At 35.6% G+C, this 19541-nt stretch overlaps 1 protein-coding gene across 2 annotated transcripts in view; it reads left to right on the top strand.

Annotated features, from left to right (window-relative positions):
- LOC136027012 (TWiK family of potassium channels protein 7-like) overlaps positions 1-19541 on the top strand; it is a 120707-nt gene that overhangs the window by 7539 nt on the left and 93627 nt on the right. The window contains exon 1 of one of the 2 annotated variants that reach the window (XM_065703912.1): positions 8822-8843. The exons of the other annotated variant lie outside the window; for it this stretch is intronic. The gene's annotated coding sequence lies outside the window, so the exon portion shown is untranslated. Of the gene's footprint in view, positions 1-8821; positions 8844-19541 lie in introns of those variants that run through there. 2 annotated transcript variants of the gene reach the window in all.

The raw sequence follows: 19541 nt of genomic DNA, 5'->3' as shown, positions 1-19541 counted from the left end.
AAATAGTCTCTTCCCCGATTTGACCATCCTGGGGGAGGGGAGCGAAGAAGATAGTTGAGAAGAATTTTATTTGTCGATAAAACACAAAGTTGTTCTTCTTAAGTAGGGCTTGTGGTCTAAGGGTTTGATTCTTGCTTAGGGTGCGAGAGGTCTCTGGTTTGAATCCCGGACCACCCCAATTTCTACATGAAGAAGATCCGAAGCCAGATAGGTGATCAATATAGCGATCACTGAAAGTTGGCAGGCGTATCAGAGACCAGACTAAATTGGAAATAGTTGCTTCCCATATTTGACCATCGGGGGGCGAGGGAGTGGAAGGATGGTTAATTCCGAAAAATTGAAAAAAATCAGGTATTTTTTACTTGCAAACAGGTTATCGGATCCTAATGAAATTTGATATGTGGAAGGTCTCAGAGCTTTTGTTTTAGTTCCCGACCAGATCCAGTGACATTGGGGGGAGTTGGAGAGGAAAACCGGAAATCTTGGAAAACGCTTAGAGTGGAGATATAGTAATGAAACTTGGTGAGAAGAAGTTCTTGGCTCTTCCGACCTCGTCACAAGTACCATATGAGCTCTTGGCTCTTGTTTTTTCGCTTTTGTCTGTTGGTTTGGCTTTTTTTCTCCATATGTAATCATGTCGAATCAATGGTCATAGAATATCGAGCGAGGACTCATTCAAAAAGAAATTAGCAAGTTTTATTGCCCTTTTCAAGTTTTATTGCATCAAAAAGATTGGGAACAGCTAGGCCCTTTTTTCCTCAAAGTGGTCATGACCAAATTTAGCCATTTTGTCTAGGACAGTTAAAAGCTTGAACAACTATGCGTTTGACATAGCAAGACCCCCACAGCCCCTGGGGAAAGGTGCGTAAATTATGAAATCCACTCATTTTTGTATGTATAGTATTTGTTATTGGGAAGTATACAGACATTTTTGGAGAATGGGGGCAAGTTTTCTATCGGATCGAGGGGATTTCTGAAGAGGGTAACTTTTTTTTTTGAAGAGGAAAGTTTCCGGGGTGAACTTACCAAGTATAATTTTACAATATGGGAATTAGCCAGACATTCTATTCGAAATTTTATATATTTTTCCCGGGTTGGATTTGTCCAGAGGATTTATATCTGGGAATATTTCCCACAGAAGAAATTTTCCATTTGCGAATTTTCCATGGGGGAACCCTCTGCAGGAGCAACTTTTCCACTTTTTTCCAATATTTTCAAAATTTTTCTGAAAATTTTCACGGAGGGGGGGGGGGGGGTTCTAACATGATATGTATATGAATCAGAAATTAAGGCCTTTTTCAAATGGAACTGTGCTGAGAAGAATATTTCAGAAGGAATCATCCGCGTGAAATATCCCGGCGGGAATAATTAACGAGAATAGCATAGACTGGGGTGAATTTGTCTGGCGTTGGGGGGAGGGAATTTAACTTGGAAAAAACTTTCCATGGAGGGATTTTCAGTGTAGGGAGAAGATTTTCTATGGAGGGGAGCAGGATTTCACGGTACTATTTAAAAAATGATCCGAAATTAAATTAACAATCAACCTTTTTTCAACTGAAAGTAAGGAGCGATATTAAAACTTCAAACCAATGGAAATTTTTATCTTTAAGAGGAGTGTTGCTCCGTCCTCAATACCTCGTTCTTTACGCCAAAGTTTGACTTTTTGTCCTAAATCTCTAAGAACGGCGCCTGAAAAACAAGGGCCGTTTAGTTAGAACAGTAAGAAGCTTTTTTAACAAAACTAAAAAACTTTAGCGTGAAGAGCGAGACAGTTATAATTTCTGTTCGTTTTAAGGTTTAATTTCGCTCCTTACTTTCAGTTGAAAAAACTTGTTTTTAAATATTTAATAGTGATGTAAGAATGGGATGAGGGTGTATTCACCAAAAACCAGGGGGGGGGGGACAAATTGGATCTAAATATGTTTTCACCTTAAACAATAATCAACAAACCACTTAAAAACAAGCCAGGAAAAAAATTCTTGAAGTTGCTAATTGAATAATTTCACCTATATTTTTGGAAGTGGCAACTTCAAAAAAAAAGTGGCGACCCTTTTATTTTGCTTTGACAACTTCCTAACACGAAATTTTAACCCCTCAATTTCCATGAAAAGCAACCCATTTTTTTACTATCATTTACCATACAAGTTAGACATATTTGTAATGTATAATTTTGGATGAGAAGAACATTGACCCAAATTCCAGCCCGCACTGCAGTCTATGACATTAAACGTTTTAATTACTCATAACTTAAACGCTTACACACCATAACTTTAGTTTAATTTTAAGAAAACAAATGAAAAGATACCGAACCACAGAATATGACCTTTAGATAATATGTCCCATAAAGCCCTTATTTGCCTGTTGGTTGGATATGGCTTCCTAACCAAATTGACCAATCGGCTGAAACTTAACATATCTAACACTTTCTAACGGGAAGAGGTCAATGGGAGGATAGGAGGTCTGTCGTAGGGGGAAGGGGAGACAACTGAGTTTTCCCGTACTTGAATCATAGTTTACATTTTAATACTTGGTTCGATAGTACAATGGCTTTTAAATCGGCTTTACAGTTAGTAGGCCTTCCAATCAATCCTGACTGGAGCCACCTTTTTAAATTTTGATGACATTTTGCTTTTCTAGCAAGAAACGGTGACAAATAGTATGCCAAGGCAAAAGATGAACTAGAGGGGGCAAATTTGTTGGAGGGGGAAGATGAGCATTGGTGATAGAGTTGTACCAGTAGCACTAAAAAATTGAAGAAATGACATCAAAAGCGTTTATGTAACCATTATAAAGATTCTTGAGCAACGGAATATAAGTCACAAAAAATTTGTGTTTCTTAACTTCATGTACCTAAAACCACATATAAATTAAGGTTTACTATTTTGATGCCCATTTTATTCCAAGGGTCGTTGGTACCTCACAAGGCACATACGTAGAATAGAGGTCTTCGGACTGGTGTATCCCCCTTCCTACGACTCTTTATGATCTTGATATTTGTTTCTTCACAGTCCACTCATTTTTTAAAGACGTATCCCTCCCCCATTTCAAAGCGTGGTATCACCTCTCTATTGAAGAAGTGGACATGCGAGTTAAGTTAAGCTTGTAATATTGTTTTTTTTTATTACTAGCCATTATTTTGAGCACTACTTACGACTTTTGTGAAATTCTATGACTTACGACTTCAAATTGCTTCGATGCAATTTTAGTTTGCAAAACCAGGTTTCTAAGTGAACTACACATCACTTGCTAAGCATATATTGGCATTTCATAAAAAGAAACACATTAATATTTTGGTCATCTCCAAAATATCATCTTAATGGAATGGTAGTTGACAGAATACCCTAATAAATACACAGTTTAAGCTCTCGAAGTTGAATAAAGTCACATTTTCTCTATTAATTTTGTAACCTCTAATTCCGAGTTCCCTGAATTGAGCTCAAATAAACTACGAGAGATTAATAAATCTCTCTCAATGCCTTAATTCAGACACCCACGCATAAATTGAACTTGCACCTGCCTGAATTAAAATGGAATAGTTGTGGGCATCTAATGGCAGAAAAAGCCATGACAGATAGTCTGATTGAGTGAGAGGCAATTCTAGCATTAAACTCCCTTACTAGGATTGTATAAAAATGATGCTAGTTCATTTTTTAATAGATATGTGTATCTATTATCCGTCCGTGCGTCATTCCGAGGGCAGTACAACCAATGTATATAGTCATAGAGCTAAGATAGTCATAGAACCTATAGTTTTCCAAGTGTTTGGTTCATTGGCACGAGTGAACGGTGGGAGTAAGAGTGCCTCTCACCAATACTTGTTTGTTATCTTTTAGCAAGGCACGCCTGCCTAGAGTCTCAGGCAGGTTGACCAAGAATTTAAAATTGACATGGGACCATTAGATTGCCTGTAATGAAAGATACACAAGGCACACCTACCTATGGTCTTAGGCAGGTGGTTATATTGCGAAGTGAAGAGGGAAAAGGTCAACTCAAAAAATGCCGAAACAAACTAATTCTATCGAAGATATAAGGAATTATAGGAGAAAAAGTATAAATATGGAGGTATCGGAGAGGGGAATAATCCTGAATTCTTCCTCCTTTATGTGTCCCAGAAATGGTTGATTGAAAAAAAAAATTAATGAGAGATGGTTGATGAAAAAATGACCTTGGATTGTCAGTTTAATGTAGATATAGCCTACTGATATTTATTCCTTAAAGTTTTAATAATTTTTTACTTATTCAAGTAAAAAATGTGAAAACAATGAAACTCTTTTATTTTCAGTAAAGTGAAAATTATGTCCTGGTATGTAGACATGGGAGTCGTCGGTCCTACTAATTTTAATTTTTGCTCGTTCTGATTTTAACGTGGTTATTATTGTAATTCCGGTTCGTTTTGATGTAAGTCGCCCCCCCCCAAAAAATGTTTGTTTGACTCGTAAAAACGTAACCAAAATACATTTTTAAAGATTTTGTTCAGCCTCCCAAAAACTACCCCTCCCCCCGAACAAAACCCTGGATACGACTCAGGTTGCCATGCTATCAAAATAACATATTTGATCTATCTTGAAAACGCCTTTGGAAATAAACGTTATCAGGAAATTTTTAGGGGGGATGAGATCTCGAATCTTTACTTGCGAGAGGAGATAGAAGTGCTAATCATGTTTTGTTTCAAATATGCCTAAAGTTTCTGACTTTGAAGTATCTGTGGACTAGAACCCTGAAAACACTATATTTACCAGGTTACTAAAACAGGGTAACCGCAATGCCTTAATAATAGCTTGGGGTATCCATTCGAAAATTTTAAGAGATAATGCAGGGTTAAATGAACCCAAATTTTGAATTATCGGAGGGGTTAGAGATTAATCTAAAGAAATTATGTGTATTTAAGCTATCAAAGTAGCATACCTGAAATATTCAGATATCGACTTGGCAGGGTGGCAGTTCAAATTTTCAGGCTGTAGATGGGAGAGGAAAGGAGAATTAAAGTTTTTTTGGGGGGTTGTCTAAAATTGTCGTCTCCAATCAATCTAAAATAAACTTCCACCAGAAGCCCGTGTGAGAATTATAATTTTTCATGCCTAAGTATTGAGGTAAGCCAAAGATGCTATGCGCTACGAAAAAGACTTTGGGTATTAAGTCCAAGCTTTCTGAGAGTGTTGGGGAGGCCAAGTTAGCCTCAAGTTTGGACTTGAGGAAGTGGATGGAGGGGAGGCCTAAAAATGTATTTATCTAATCCACCTAAACGTTTTTTTCAGTATAAGCCTCTATGGAACCTACATTAAGTGTTATGTGACTAGGTAAACACCGCCCCCTAGACCTTCTAGAATCCATAGTGTTGGTTTTGCTCTAATGAAAATAAAACTTATTTTAAAAATAACCTCTTTTATAAAATAACATTGAACATCAAAACTTGCTTATGTTTCTAGGAACTAATATTATAATGTATTAGACAATCAGTCTCCTTTCATAGTTCTTTCCCGTCATGGAGGTTATTGATGATTCTAATTTTTGTTGTTGGTTTTTTGATAAACAAAGACCAAGCTGTTCAAGATAAATAATGTTTTCAATAAAACGCTAATGACACCCCTTGAAGTGTCTTGAAAACGTCTTGAAGATTAATGTCCTTAAAACGTCTAGAAATGTCTTGAAATACATCTTGAGGAACTTTCTTAAAAAGTATTGAAATGCCCTGAAACGACTCGGAAAAGATCTTGAAGAAAAAAAAATCTTAAAAAACATCTGGAAAGGTCTTGTTTGGAAAATGTCTTGAAGAAAAACGGGATAAAGAAAAAAAAATCTTGATGAAAAAGAAATCTCGAAGAAAAAATTTGCCTCGAATAAAATACATCTCCTAAAGTATTACCTAATATCCACATCTTGAAGAAAATCAATAACGCCCGCTGGCTGCTAATGGCTCAGAACTGGTTGCTAGGGCGCAGTGGTGGAATCCAAAAAGCCCTCACTACCAATCTATCTCAGATTAAGTACAAAGGTTCTCATTTGTGTAGCTATGAGCTTTGAATCCCTGAAATTGAATTTACTAGATAAAATAAACTAAGTCAAAGCCGGAAAATTTTTAAGTGAAATTACCGCATAGTTATTTTTGTGACAGTTGTCTCTGAATAGTGGCACTTTTGTCATTTAAAAAATAGTCCCACTTGACAAATTTCCCAAGAGAATGTAGCCTGTTCCTGTCTCGTTTTCATAACATTCCTCCTCAGTAATCACAATAATAAAAACTTAGCAGGGGAAACTAGTGAATTCAGACCCTTTACGCCAGTAAATAAATATTATCAATCCAGGAAAAGATTATCCTTCAAGAATATAACTTGCTTTCTTCAAAGTTCTAGGTAAAATCTTTGATTACTTATGCAAAATGTTTATTTAAGATGTTAAAGATAGATGAAGATCCTTCCATCAGTGCTTATGGGCCGAAGCAAGGGGGGGGGGTACAGCATAACGAATCTATTTTTTTAAAAATAACTATTTCTTATGTAGGTCGTCCAGGTCGATCTTGGAGGATCCCTATTTGCATTCTTTTGGCATCTTTTCAACCCCCTTTTTCTCCGTTGCTATTTTGGATGAAATTTAAGCTACGCCTCAATTTAAGTGCATAACGACATAGGACATACATTAGCCCTTATATGACAATGGTGGTAATAGTTAATCAAATGAAGCTAAATAGCGAAACTATCATAATATGTTTTTATTTTTTCAAAAAAAAATCACGTCCAAATAAGACTGCTTTGTCTTCTTTTCTATTTCTATTCTATCATTTGCTATAAATCAGCTATCTCACTTTAACATTTCTGTACTAAGAGCTTACGAGGGATTTGTTTTTAAAAGGATATTGAAATAGGATATCTAAAAGGACATCCCTTGTTAAAAATACAAGAGAACATACCAAACAACAGTTGCCGTAAGTCAAGTTACTTAAAACAAATTATATAGGCCTACAGAAGTGTAAATAGACAAAAATGTTTCAAATTTTCTTACTGCTGCATAGTGAAAGTGTTTCTTGGGCATCAATGATGTACCAAACACACTTTTATATTATTAATTAAAGAAATTTTTCACACAAAACAACTTTTTCAGAAAAAAGTAAAGAGCTCTATTAAGCCAAATATGAGCATAAATAAAGCCAAATAATCTTCCAAACGTAAAACTACCACAAACCACATTCAATAAATAAATGGAATTTAAAACGAAGAGAAATCATGATAAATAATCGAGTCAAACTTAAAGCGAGTGAAAATTAACATGAGTAGGGCTGACAACCCCCATCCCCTCTTAAGACCAGAACATAATTTACACTTTACTGAAAAAAATTACCACGGATTGTCAGTTTAATATGCATATACTGATATTTATTCCTTAAAGTTTTAATTTTATATATATATATATATATATATATATATATATATATATATATATATATATATATATATATATATATATATATATATATATATATATATATATATATATATATATATATATATATATATATATATATATATATATATATATATATATATATATATATATATATGTATATATAAAACTAAAAAATGTGAAAACTTTAAACTGTATTTTAAACTGTACTATTGTGCTGCTTATGATATTGATCAATTTGAAATTATTTTTTTTAACAATAAGGGGATAAGGCTTTTTGGAAAAAGCGTACATTTCCAAATGTCTTGAAAATCAATTGAGATATTTGGACACAGACTAGGTTAATCGCTAGAGCATGTTGGCCTTAAAAACTATTGCAGGAAAAAGTATATGGAAATTATAGGCTATATCTGTCTGGCAATTACTCCTCCGAAATCGGAAGGTGTAGCGTTTTACTGTATCTTATAATGTTACGTTGGAATTAAGTACTTAACTTCTCTTTAGATTACCCTTTCAATTGCATTTTTTGAACTGTCACGAGTATTTATCAATGTCGATTTCCAAATCAATCAATCTATTTCAATCAGGTGACTATTCATTTAGTCACAGGTAATATTAGGTGTAAGAAAAAGAAGAAATCAAGCCCATTTCCAGAGCTAACACTCAGTAAAAATACTGAACATGATACTCAGCTATGTAGCGTAGCAACAAAATTTGCAAACTGATATATACGTAGAGAAGCGCATAGTTCACTAGAGGACAAAAGATTTCATAAAGCAAATAACAAAAAAACATATGAATACATTGGAAATATTAGGAAAGATCTTAGGATGTCATTTTCTGTAGGCGGGGGGCTGCATCGAAAGTGCTAAATATATTTTTGAAGCAGTAACTTACAAACACCCCATTTTCTACCATTAGTTAAGAGTATTTACTATTTTTTAAATCATGAAATATATATTAAAAAAGATAAGAGAAATAAATTAAAAAACGGGTTTGCTGTTGTTTTTATTTCTATTTTTCTGGACTTTCAACTACTAGCTTTAAATAACTTTTAAACAATTTCTTCTAGTTTTTTTTTTTACTCTTATATATATGTTCTTTATAAGTGTGAACGAAGAATTTACTACGAGTTTTGAATAATTTTTTAAGTAATGTCATGTAAGTGATTTAATTTAAAAGTAACGCGATGAAATTTCAAAAATCATAATAATTTTGCAAGTAAACAGTTAGTGCTTGTTTTCCAGTCAGAACTAAGCTTTGATTAAGGATGTTTGTTGCAAAAAAAAATGTTTCTTTTGGCAAAAGTTTCCTATGTTCATTAGTCGTTTTAGGTTTTCTGGAGAAAGCTAAATTGTTTAACAAATATAAGATACGATAGCACCAACTGAGTGAAGTTTGTGACCCAATCAGGAGTAACCACAATAATGTGACAAGAGATAGCTAGGGTATAAAATTTAAGTCTATTTTTCAATGTGTTTATATATAATTTAGCAGTAAAGACAAAAAATAAACATGTTATTGATATGTCGCTGCAAAACTCGAAGCCACATCCGCAATAAAAGTAGAAAATGGAGATAGAAACGAAAAGCATATATTCTACTTCATTGGTTTTTAGATGGTGTATTTTAGTATTGGCTTGATTTTCCTCATTTTATTTTAGATTTCTCCCTTTTTAAAAAATTGTAATAGCCTAAATTCTTTCACCTTTTTGAGACTGAGGCCACCTTGTTTTGATACTATTGAGATGCCATTTTATTGTCGTTCATGGGTTCTTTCCGTAGATTGTTGTTTTCCGTTATTGTCCGTTGTTTTCAAAATGTGCTTCTTTGGTTTTGAGAAAAAAGAGTCGGGGGATAAATAAAATTTCTCAAAGGATACCCATTACAATACTGGGACGTCAAGAAGAAAAATTTCCCTTGAATATCTCATTGCAAAATGTTTTTCAAACAATGACAAGATATTTAAAAATGAAGGAGTACTATGCTTCTTATTCTCGCTGTCAGAAATAAGTTCTGACTGGTAAAATTAATTACTAAAATTGATTCTTTTAGCACTAGCTTTTTGTGGTCACTAATAGTTTTGATTTTCTGGAGTAGGTCACCTGTTGATAAATTTTTACGTTCTTGTGAGTCATTCAAGCCCAAAAGTTGAATAGATTATATAAAATAGCATTTACATATGTACTCTAAATTACTTGTAATCGCAAATTATAAATTCCAAAATATTAAATCCAGGTAATTCCCAATTTTCAAGAAGAAAGACATAAAGACTTTCAATTTTGTTTTTTTATTCAACTAGGACTCTGGGCTTCGAAGAATGAGAATTGTGACCCAAAAGTGAGAGGAGGGTTTTTGCATGGGTTTTTTACTGCTAAAAACTTCCACATCAATTTTTAATCTTCAAAAATCTCAACTGAAAAGCCTCCATTTCCACATCAAATTCTACTCTGGTTTTCTATTTTTAAATAGGAATGCCAACAAAGAAAACCTTTTCTTATCATACTAAGTACTTTGTTTCCTACAGAAACCAAGCTGTGTCTCAATTGCTACCATACTCACTCTTAACATCTTTCCTATGCAGGTTTTAATCAAAGGTCTCCTAAAACCACTATAATTTCCATTGTATAAGACATTATATTCATAATTTTCAGTAATTTGTCTCCAACTTCACAATCTTCATATATAAAAAAGAATCTTTTACTGTATTATCAGCAACCACAAACTTAATCATTTTTTTCTATACCTTTTCCTATAGCTTTATCACTGTTTAGCACGTTTTCAAAATGTTCTGCCCATCTCTCATTAAATCTTTCCTTATTACTATTTGTGGCCCCATTCCTGTCTTTAATAGGGATAAGTCCAGATTGATTGCTCTCTTTCAATTTTTTGGTATACCAGTACAAAATTTTACTATTATGCCATCCCCCCATTGTACTTCTTAGCTGAAGGGCCTGAGACAGAGATCAGCACCGCCAATTCGAGTCTTAAGAGTCTAGTGCCGCATCCTTTACCTTACCTTTGTTTTTATGCTATCTAGCTGCATCTTCCAGACCTTCAGTACCTTTATCCATGGTCTCTCCTTCACACTTCCCTTTTTCATATTCTAATGCTTTCTTTACTTTCTTTACATTCCTCTTATTTTCATATTATCTATTGCTCAAATATTTCTTGTACAAGCCCCTCCTCATCTCTACTGAATTTAAAGCATTTTCAATGATATTCCTAGCTGCTTTTCTTTCTATCCTCGCTAAGACACAATAAACTACTTCACAAACTATTTTCCTAAAATTATTCCACCCATCTTCTACACTGTCAAATTTTAGACTCTCCAGGTTGGTATTCAACTGCTCCTGGATACTTTCTCTCATATTCTTATCCTGGAGTCTACCAAGGTCATAACTTCCCGGGAGATCTTTACTCTTCCTAAATTTCAGGCTTAGGTTAACCCTAGACACTACTAGATGTTGGTTTTTACTTCTAACATCAATCACAGCACTCCAATATACCCTAGTATCTTGTATTAATCCTTCCAGTCTTCGGCTTACAATCGCAGGCAGCAAAATAGCGCTACAAAAATAAAGAACAATATGGATCTTTGTATGGAAGTAATACAATGTATTACTTATTTATTTATTTATTTTTCTTTTAGACCAGGGCACTTTGTATAGAAGCAGTTTTCGTAGAGACTTCGACAAAGGGCTCATTCTATTGGAAATTGAAGAGGCCAGTCCCTTTATTATAGTCGAAAGTTATTAAAGGGCACCCATATCTCCTCTCGCGGCCATCATTTCCCCAAACACATCCAGTCAAAATTTTGAGATAGCCATTTTGTTCAACGTAGTTGAAGAGTCCGAAAATTATGTCTTTGAAGATGACAACCCCTCCCCCCATAGCCCTCAGGGAAAGGGTTGCAAGTTATACCCTAGGAGCATGTAAGATTTTTATAAAAAAGGGTGACCCTTTAAGCTTCGATGGTTTATTGGATTGGTAATCAAAAGTCCTAGTGCCCTTGTTAAGATTCAAAGTAATCGGAGGGTAGATACCCCCCCCAAACGTCGTATTTTCTCGAAATACCTCTCATAGAAATTCTGAGACGGTCATTTGTTGTTGTAGAAACTTCGGAAAGTACTCATTCGATTAGAAATTGCAAGGACTAAAGCAGTTTTAATCGTCAAAATGATTGGAGGGCAACAAGCACTCCTCCCTTGCCCAATATTTACCAAAACACATCCAATCCAAATTTGAGATAGCTATTTCGTTCAGCGTTTTTATAAAGCTGGAAACCATGTCTTTGTCGATGACAAACTGCCCCTTCCATGGCCCTCAGCGCAAGGGTTTCATGTCATGCCCCAAGGGCATATAAGGTTTTTATGGAAAGGGTGCTCGTATAAACTTGCTCCATAAACTATACGGTGCTCATTAGATTGGAAATCAGAAGTCCCAGTGCCCTTTTTAAGAGTGAAAGTGATCGGAGGGTAGCCACCCCAACACCCCACGTCGTGTTTTCCCCAAACACATCCGGTAGAAATTTTGAGACAACCATTTGTTCAAATATTGTCAAAAGACCATATAACAAGGCCTTTTGGGTTGACAGGATCCCCTAGAGTCTAGGGGTAAGGTTTGTAAGTTATGCACCAGGAGCAAATAAGGCTCTTATAAAATGGGTTGTCGTTTGAGCTTTAGAAGAGGCCCATTTGATTGGAAATGTATTTTTTTTATTTCCCTTTTAAGTATCAAAAGTGATGGGGAGCAACAAGCTCCCCTTCCCTGAAATCCTCTTTTCCCGAAACACATTCAATTGAAATTGCGAGATAACCATTTTGTTACTTATTAAAAAAAAAAAAAAAAGGTAAAGGGACGGCATTAGACTTTACAGTCCGTACCGGCGGTGCTGATCTCCGTTTCTTGGCCCTTCATTCAGGAAGTGCAATGGGGGGTTGGGGGCCAGCCATCCTGTGCTTTCGCACACCCTTCCTGTTTACCTTCCCCAGATTTCTCCAGGTACCCATTTAGAGCTGGGTTGCCTCTGGTTAAGCTTACAGAGTCACGCCACTGACCCCCGTCCCAAACTGAAGAATTGGGTACACCGGGATTCGAACCCGCGTCCTCCCAGACAAAGGATCTCGAATCCAGCGCCCCAACCCACTCGGCCAGGACGGCCACAAATAATATAACAATGTCTATTCGAGCCCACGGGCAACAGTTCACAATCAATAAATCAATATCAATATACTATCAGATGACTATCAATAAATAAATAAAACTCAAAATGAGCAAAAATTAACGTGAGTAGGGCTGGTAACCCCATGTCTTCTCAAGACCCAGACATAGTTTGCGCTTTACTGAAAACAAAGTACGTTTGAAACAATTTCACTGTCTTACTTTAATAAATATATGATTGCTATAACTTTAAGGAATAAATATCAATATTTGTAAATTAAACTGAAAATCCACGGTCACTCGTTTTTTGTTGGGCATATAAGATTTTATGTAAACGGTGGTCGTATAAACTTCAGAGATGGCTCATTTGATTGGAAATAGAAAGTTCTGTCTGCTTGTTTAAGAGTCATGAAAATTATTTCGAGGGCATCTATCCACCCCCCTCCCCACGCTCTCTCTTCCCCAAATGCATCTGATCAAAATTTTGAGATAGCCATAATTTGATGAAGTCCAACGGCCAGATGACAAAAATTTCGGGGTCAATATAACCCCCCAAGCCTAGGGGAAGGGTTGTAGCTTATGTCCAGGGGCCATATAAGGGCTTTATGAAAAAGGTGGTCGTATAAACTTTAGAGGGTACTTAAATGATTAGAAAATTGGGAGTTTGGGTTCCCTTTTTATGAGTCGAAAGTGATCTGATGGCAATTAGACTCCCCCAGCCAACCCTAAGGCAGTAAGGCTCCAATGTTTTATTTTTTCCCCAGAGGTACTTCATATGGAAGGCATAGTCGTATAAACTTCGGAAGGGGCTCATTCGATCGGAAATTGGAATTTATAGTACCTAGTGGCTATTGCATGTTTGTTTGCTATGGTTGTTTATTTAATTTCTGTTCATTTTGGGTTTAATTTATACCCCAGTCGCAAAATATTTTTGTTCGTTTAAAGTTGATTTGCATGTTATCTTTACTCGTTTTAATATTTATTTATTCATTTATGTTAGTACCTGTTATACATTTTTTTGTAATGATTGGTTATTTAATTTCTATCGGTTTGGGTTTCATCTACTTTTTAATAATGACTTCTGGTCGTTTTTAGTCATTGTAGGTTTCTATTTCGTCTGACCTCAAGTTTAATACGGCCTTTACTTTTGTTAAAAAAAACTTCTTTTTCTGAAAGTTTTTTAAATTAATCTAAAAAAGACCAAAGGATTTCGCTTGATTGTGATATATACATGAATATCATAATATTAAACGTTGTGTTTACTTAAAGGGATGATGTAGCAAAGTCTGTATTTGTCCCAGGATTTATTTTTTCCTATCAAAGAAAGAACCATTATTCCGATTAAAATTAATGGTGAAATTTATTGCGAAAATAAATCTATGGGTATTTAAAAAAAAACTTTGAAACACCGGGAAAAATGTTGTCAGATCGAAATAATATTTAGTAAGGAAGATAAAAGACCATTTTACTAATATAATGTTTCAAAACTTGGAGCTGCATGCGCAACAAAGCCACAAAACGATGAAAAAAGAAGATTGTATGTTAGCTTGATAATTCCTTGATAATCACGCGGAGTAGTTATTTTATGTTTTTGTTTGACTTCTTCTTTTTATTAACCTTTGATTTAAGTTTCTTCCTTTTTTAAACTCGTTCTGGTTGAAATTCTTTCCCTACTTTAACGTTGAGGAAGTCTTGTTGTGACAGAACATATTCGTGTTGTGACACACGGGATGAATATTCGTTTGATTGTTCTTCTGAGTTTTCTCCAACTGGCCAGACACCCGCTAAGAATATTTACTGTTTTGGCTTCAAAGAAGAAGAAAAAACACAAACTGGGTGATAAATTGAATTCCTCAGAGTCTCTCGTTTTAACATCGGAACGTCAAGAAAAAGACTTCCTTTTTGAATGGTTTATTGCATTTTGTTCCTAATAATGCAAAACATTTCGAAAAATAAAGGATACCACTGGTATTTCTTTTTCGCGTTAGAATTAAATTTTGGCTATTAAAATAATTACTAAAATTGTTTCTTTTGGCACAAACTTCTCCTGGTTATTAATAGCGTCGACTTTCCAGAATAGTAAACCTATTGAATAAATTTATGCGTTTTCGTGAGTCATTCAAGTGGAAAATTTGAATAGATTTTATGGCATAACGTTTGCGTCTTCAGGACATTTTCTGTAGGTTTTATTCCCCCGGGGAAAAGCTTGGCCTCTTGAATCTCTGACCCCTTTCCCCAAGCAAAACTTTAGGTTCACCCATGATCCGGCGAGATACATGTAAAAAAAATATGTTAAATATCCTATTTTTAGGTCCACAAAGTAGCCTGTACACATATTGATTTATGAAATACTATGACAGGAATGTAATTTTTTAACCATCCATAAAAATATTCATGTAAATAATATTCTTTCTGAGATTAAAAAAAAATAAAAAAAAGCAAGTTACCTCAACTGAAAGTGAGGAGTAAGGAAAATAACATTAAAACTTAAAACGAACAGAAATTATTAAATATATGGGTTGCTTTGCCCCCTCGTCAATACCTCGCTCTTTACGCTAAAGTATTGTGAGTACTTTCAAAAGAGCTATATATTCTAATTAAATAGCCTTTGTAATTCAGGGATCATTTTTAAAGAAATGAAACAAAATTCAAACTTTAGCATAAATAGCAAGGTATGGACTAGGGGGCGAACGTAATAATTTCTGTTCGTTTTAAGCTTTAATGTTGCTCCTTACTATCAGTTGATAAAACTTGTTTTTTTATTTAATTTCTGATCTTTTTTTTAAAAATAATGCTGGGAAAACCGGTTCCCCCTTTATGGAAAATTCTCTTCCCCCTATGAAAAATTCCTCCATGGACAGATCAACCCATGTAGCCACCTCCCCCCGAGCCCCCAACCCCCACCAGAAGAAATTCCTTTTGAAAACGTCTGTAAACTTCCTAATAACCAATACTATGTGTAAACGATGGGCAAAGTTCATAACTTGCATCGCTTTGCCTGGGGACTGTTGGGGATTAAGTCGTCCTCAGAGAAATAGCTATTAGATTTTTCAACTATGCTGAGCAAAATGGTTATTTTAAAATTTTGATCCGGTGACCTTGGGAAACAAATGAGCGTGGGAGAGAGCCTATCTGCCCTCCAATTGTTTTGGTCACTTAAAATCGGCACTAGAACTTCTAATTTCCGTTTAAATGAGCTCTTATGCGACATTCTATTACTATTGGATCGATAAGATAACCCCAAAGAAAAACAAACACACCCGTGATCTTTTTCCTGGCAAAAAAATATAGAATTCCACATTTTTGCAGATAATAGATTGAAACCTCTACAGTAAGAGTTTGCTGAAACACTGAATCTGATTGCGTACTTTTAATTATGATTCGATTACTTTTAGGGGTTGTTTCCCCTTTTTTCAAAAACAAGGCAAAGGACTAAAGTTGATGAAACTTATATATTTAAATTCAGCATAAAATTCCGAGTCTTTCATATATCTATCGGTATCAAAATTCCGCTTTTAAGAGTTTCGGTTACTATTGAGCCGGTTCGATCCTTACTTACAGTTTGTTACCAAGAACTGTTTGGTGTGTCAACAATATCACATTTTTTAATTGGCAGTTTATTATTGCATCCACATCTTGTAGTTTATTTTTTCCTAATCCCTAGGAGACTGTTTTGATTAGCCATGCCACGTTTTCATCATATTATTCTTATTAAACTCTCCCTGTAATGTTTTCTTTCGATTTTCTATTCCTGATTTAAAAATAATTCCATACTACTCTCTTTAAATAATGTTTTGGTAATCTTGACGTCTAATATTAACGTCTATACCTGACGGGCGGACGAATTAGTTGGCTTATTCATACCTAAGAATTTAAATTCGTATTCATAGCTATAGTATAAGTTTAAACGACAATCTAGTCTCTATTGTTTCCACTAAATCCTTATCGTATTTTACGAAAGATAGCCTAAACCCTTTGTAGCAAAAGTGAATTTCGTTATGATAACAAGTAGCAAGGATAATTTTCTTTTTTTTTATAATTTTGAAGATGGCTTTGGAATTATTCACTATCATGTACCTATGTAATATCTGTAGAAAAACTTTCGCTGCTTATGCCATTCCTAGCATTTATAAATTAATGCTCCTCTCCCCGAAGTAAAGATCAAGTGTTAACAACCGGCCAAGGTACGTATACAGATTTTTTTTTGAACGGTGGGGGGGGGGTGGAGACCAAAGATTCTCAAACTCATAAACAGGTAATCAATGCTAAAATGTATAGAAAAAAATCAGAACATCCGAGTATTCACGTCCGCCCTGCCGGGTGGACGAATTAGTCGGCTTATTTATGCCTAAAAAAATAAATTAATAATCATAGCTACTGTAAAAGTTTTATAAATTATTCGTCAAATATTTAACTCTTGATTGGCATCCTACTAAGATCAATACATCAGTAATTATTGGATAAGCTGATAGTCTACACAATTTACAAGAACCTTGAAGTATGTATTGAGAAAAACAAACAATTTTTACTCAAATGAAAGTAAATAGTGACATTAATACCCAAAGAAAAAACAGAAATTAGTTCATATATCAGGGGTTGTTCACATTTTCGACGTAATACCTCCACAACCCACCTTAATTATGCTAAGGTTTTATAGTACTTCAAATGCTTCTTGTTCTAAGTCAACAGCTACTGTGTTTGAAAAGTCATTTTTAAGCCTTTGGGACGAAAGTAAAGCTTTAGCGTACAGAGCCAGGAGCTGAGGGGGGGGACCCCCTCATTTATGGAATAATATGTTCTCTTTACTCTTATTTAGTCTCTCTGTTTACTTTCATTTGAAAACCTTGCTTTTTATTTGATTCCCGTTTATGTTTTTTTACACACCCAACCCCCTCCAGCCCTGAAAAAATTTAATGGCGGCACTTATGAACAGTATCGCCTCAATGATTTTAAATCGGCCCATAGCCACCTCTCTTCTCTTTCTTAATGGCTTAAGATCAGGAAGAAGTTTAACGGCAATTCCTCAAAACGCAGGTGTTATTAATTTTCCTCAAAATACAGGTATTTGTTATATAATAGGACTTGTTACATTTCAGGGGCCGCTAGTCAAGATGCAGACGCACGCGTTATATCATAGTTTTTTCCTTTGATTGTAAATTACTTAAAAACCTTCAGGGTCCACCAATGGGGGATGTTCAAGACACCAGGCCCTAGAAAACCCTTCAAGACACCTAGCGTTGTGCTGAAGACAGCCCTTGGACAGGGCCCCTTGCGAGTAATATCACCAGAGTCCTAACATCCAATCGGCAGACCTAGTGAGCATTTCCACTAGGGCCTTAGCAACCAATTTCACCGGGCCCCTAACAACCAATTCCAACAAGGGTCTTAGCAGTCAAATCCAACGATGCCCTAGCATGCAATTCCAAGGGGAATCCTAGCAGTCAATTCCAACGGGGGCCCACTAGTCAAGTGGAGAACCCCCACTTGTAACTGAAAATGACGTAGTATTACATGACCTTGTAGATTTATTGAAGATGACGCATTCTCTTGTGAGTTGTTTCTTCAGGATCCGTGAGGAACCCCTGCTTGTAATTGAGTGGGATACACACGCGGGTGTAACGTAATGACGATGCACAGATGAGTGTTACGGAATACTTTAAGAGATTGAGAACCTACTGAGTCATCTTTTCAGTAGGAACCCTCTCCAGACCACCTAGTGTGTCCCCAGGTATCGGATAGGGGAACATCATACAGATATGTAGGGTACCTCCCATAAAGGGAAGCAAGGACCAGTGTTGTGACAAGTGCTTCAAATTTATACTTAATCATCAAGTATTAAGTACTTCTAATTTTTGTACTTAAGTATCAAGTATAAAGCACCAGACCACAATTGTACTTAAGTAGTACTTGAGTCTTCAGTATAGAACTTGTACTTAAGTAGTACTTCAAGCACTTCTTAAGGGATACTCTACTAGCACCATTTCTAGCTCAGTCATATCTAGCCGTATAATGGAAATAAAATAAAGTCATATAATAAAGGCATTATGCAGCTTAAACAAATAATTAAACACTACAAAAGACAGTAGAGCTCCGCTTCTTTGAACGTTAGTTAGCTTTATACAGTAGCAGTGCCACATACATCCACTTGGCGAAAGTCATCCATGAGTCCACCAAAGTAGCTAATTACGGAATTCTAGGTAGTTCTAGGAATTCTTCAACGGGTGTTTTCCTCTTTTTCCATTTTTTCCGAACTGCACTGTTCTAGGTCAAGAAACATTTAAAGAAGTTTAGCCTTCCTTGCTTAAGGTTAATGACACGTCTTCTGGTGGAGATGCTGGTACTGGGAATTTGCTTTTAGCACTGCTAAGCCCTCAGACCTGAGATCTCCTAGCAAATTCCTCGTGTAGACAAAATGATCCAATTGAAAAAAGTCTTTCAACAGGAGCTGAAGATGGCAATACACAGTTGAGGGTAATCATGATACAATATGAAGGTAATCGTAATACATAAGGGTAATCCTTAAGAACGCAAAGGTCCCTCCGTTTATTTCTTAGAAACTACGAAACCTCCGTCTTCACTTTGTTAAGTGCAGAGCTAGACTGTGATAAATCTCTCATCTTCTCAGAATTCATAGAAACCACCACCTGACAAGTTGCTGCACTTATCGTCACCAGGATCACTTGTTCTCATCCTTTTAGACTCCTCAACCAACATTGTTCCAGCTGCTTCTTTCCAGCCGTGGGGGAATATTTTGTTCTTGAACATGGGTGTGCTGCATGCTGCGAGGAAGTAGTCTTTGTAGCTTTGGACGGAGCCCCCCAGAAAGCTGAACCGCTGCTCAACACCATATGGTAGTGCTCTAGCCAATGGAGCAGTGAACTTCACAGACTGCTTAAGCTTCATCAGTTTTTTTCTGAAGGCTTTTGATTGTCGGGTATATGCTATCAAAGAAACGTTTTTCTTTCAGAATTTTTTTTTCTAACA

This window comes from Artemia franciscana, chromosome 5 (genome assembly GCF_032884065.1).
Source record: "Artemia franciscana chromosome 5, ASM3288406v1, whole genome shotgun sequence".
Lineage (NCBI taxonomy): Eukaryota > Metazoa > Arthropoda > Branchiopoda > Anostraca > Artemiidae > Artemia > Artemia franciscana.
Note: the sequence above shows the minus strand (reverse complement) of the source record. Positions and strands in the feature narration are given on the sequence as shown.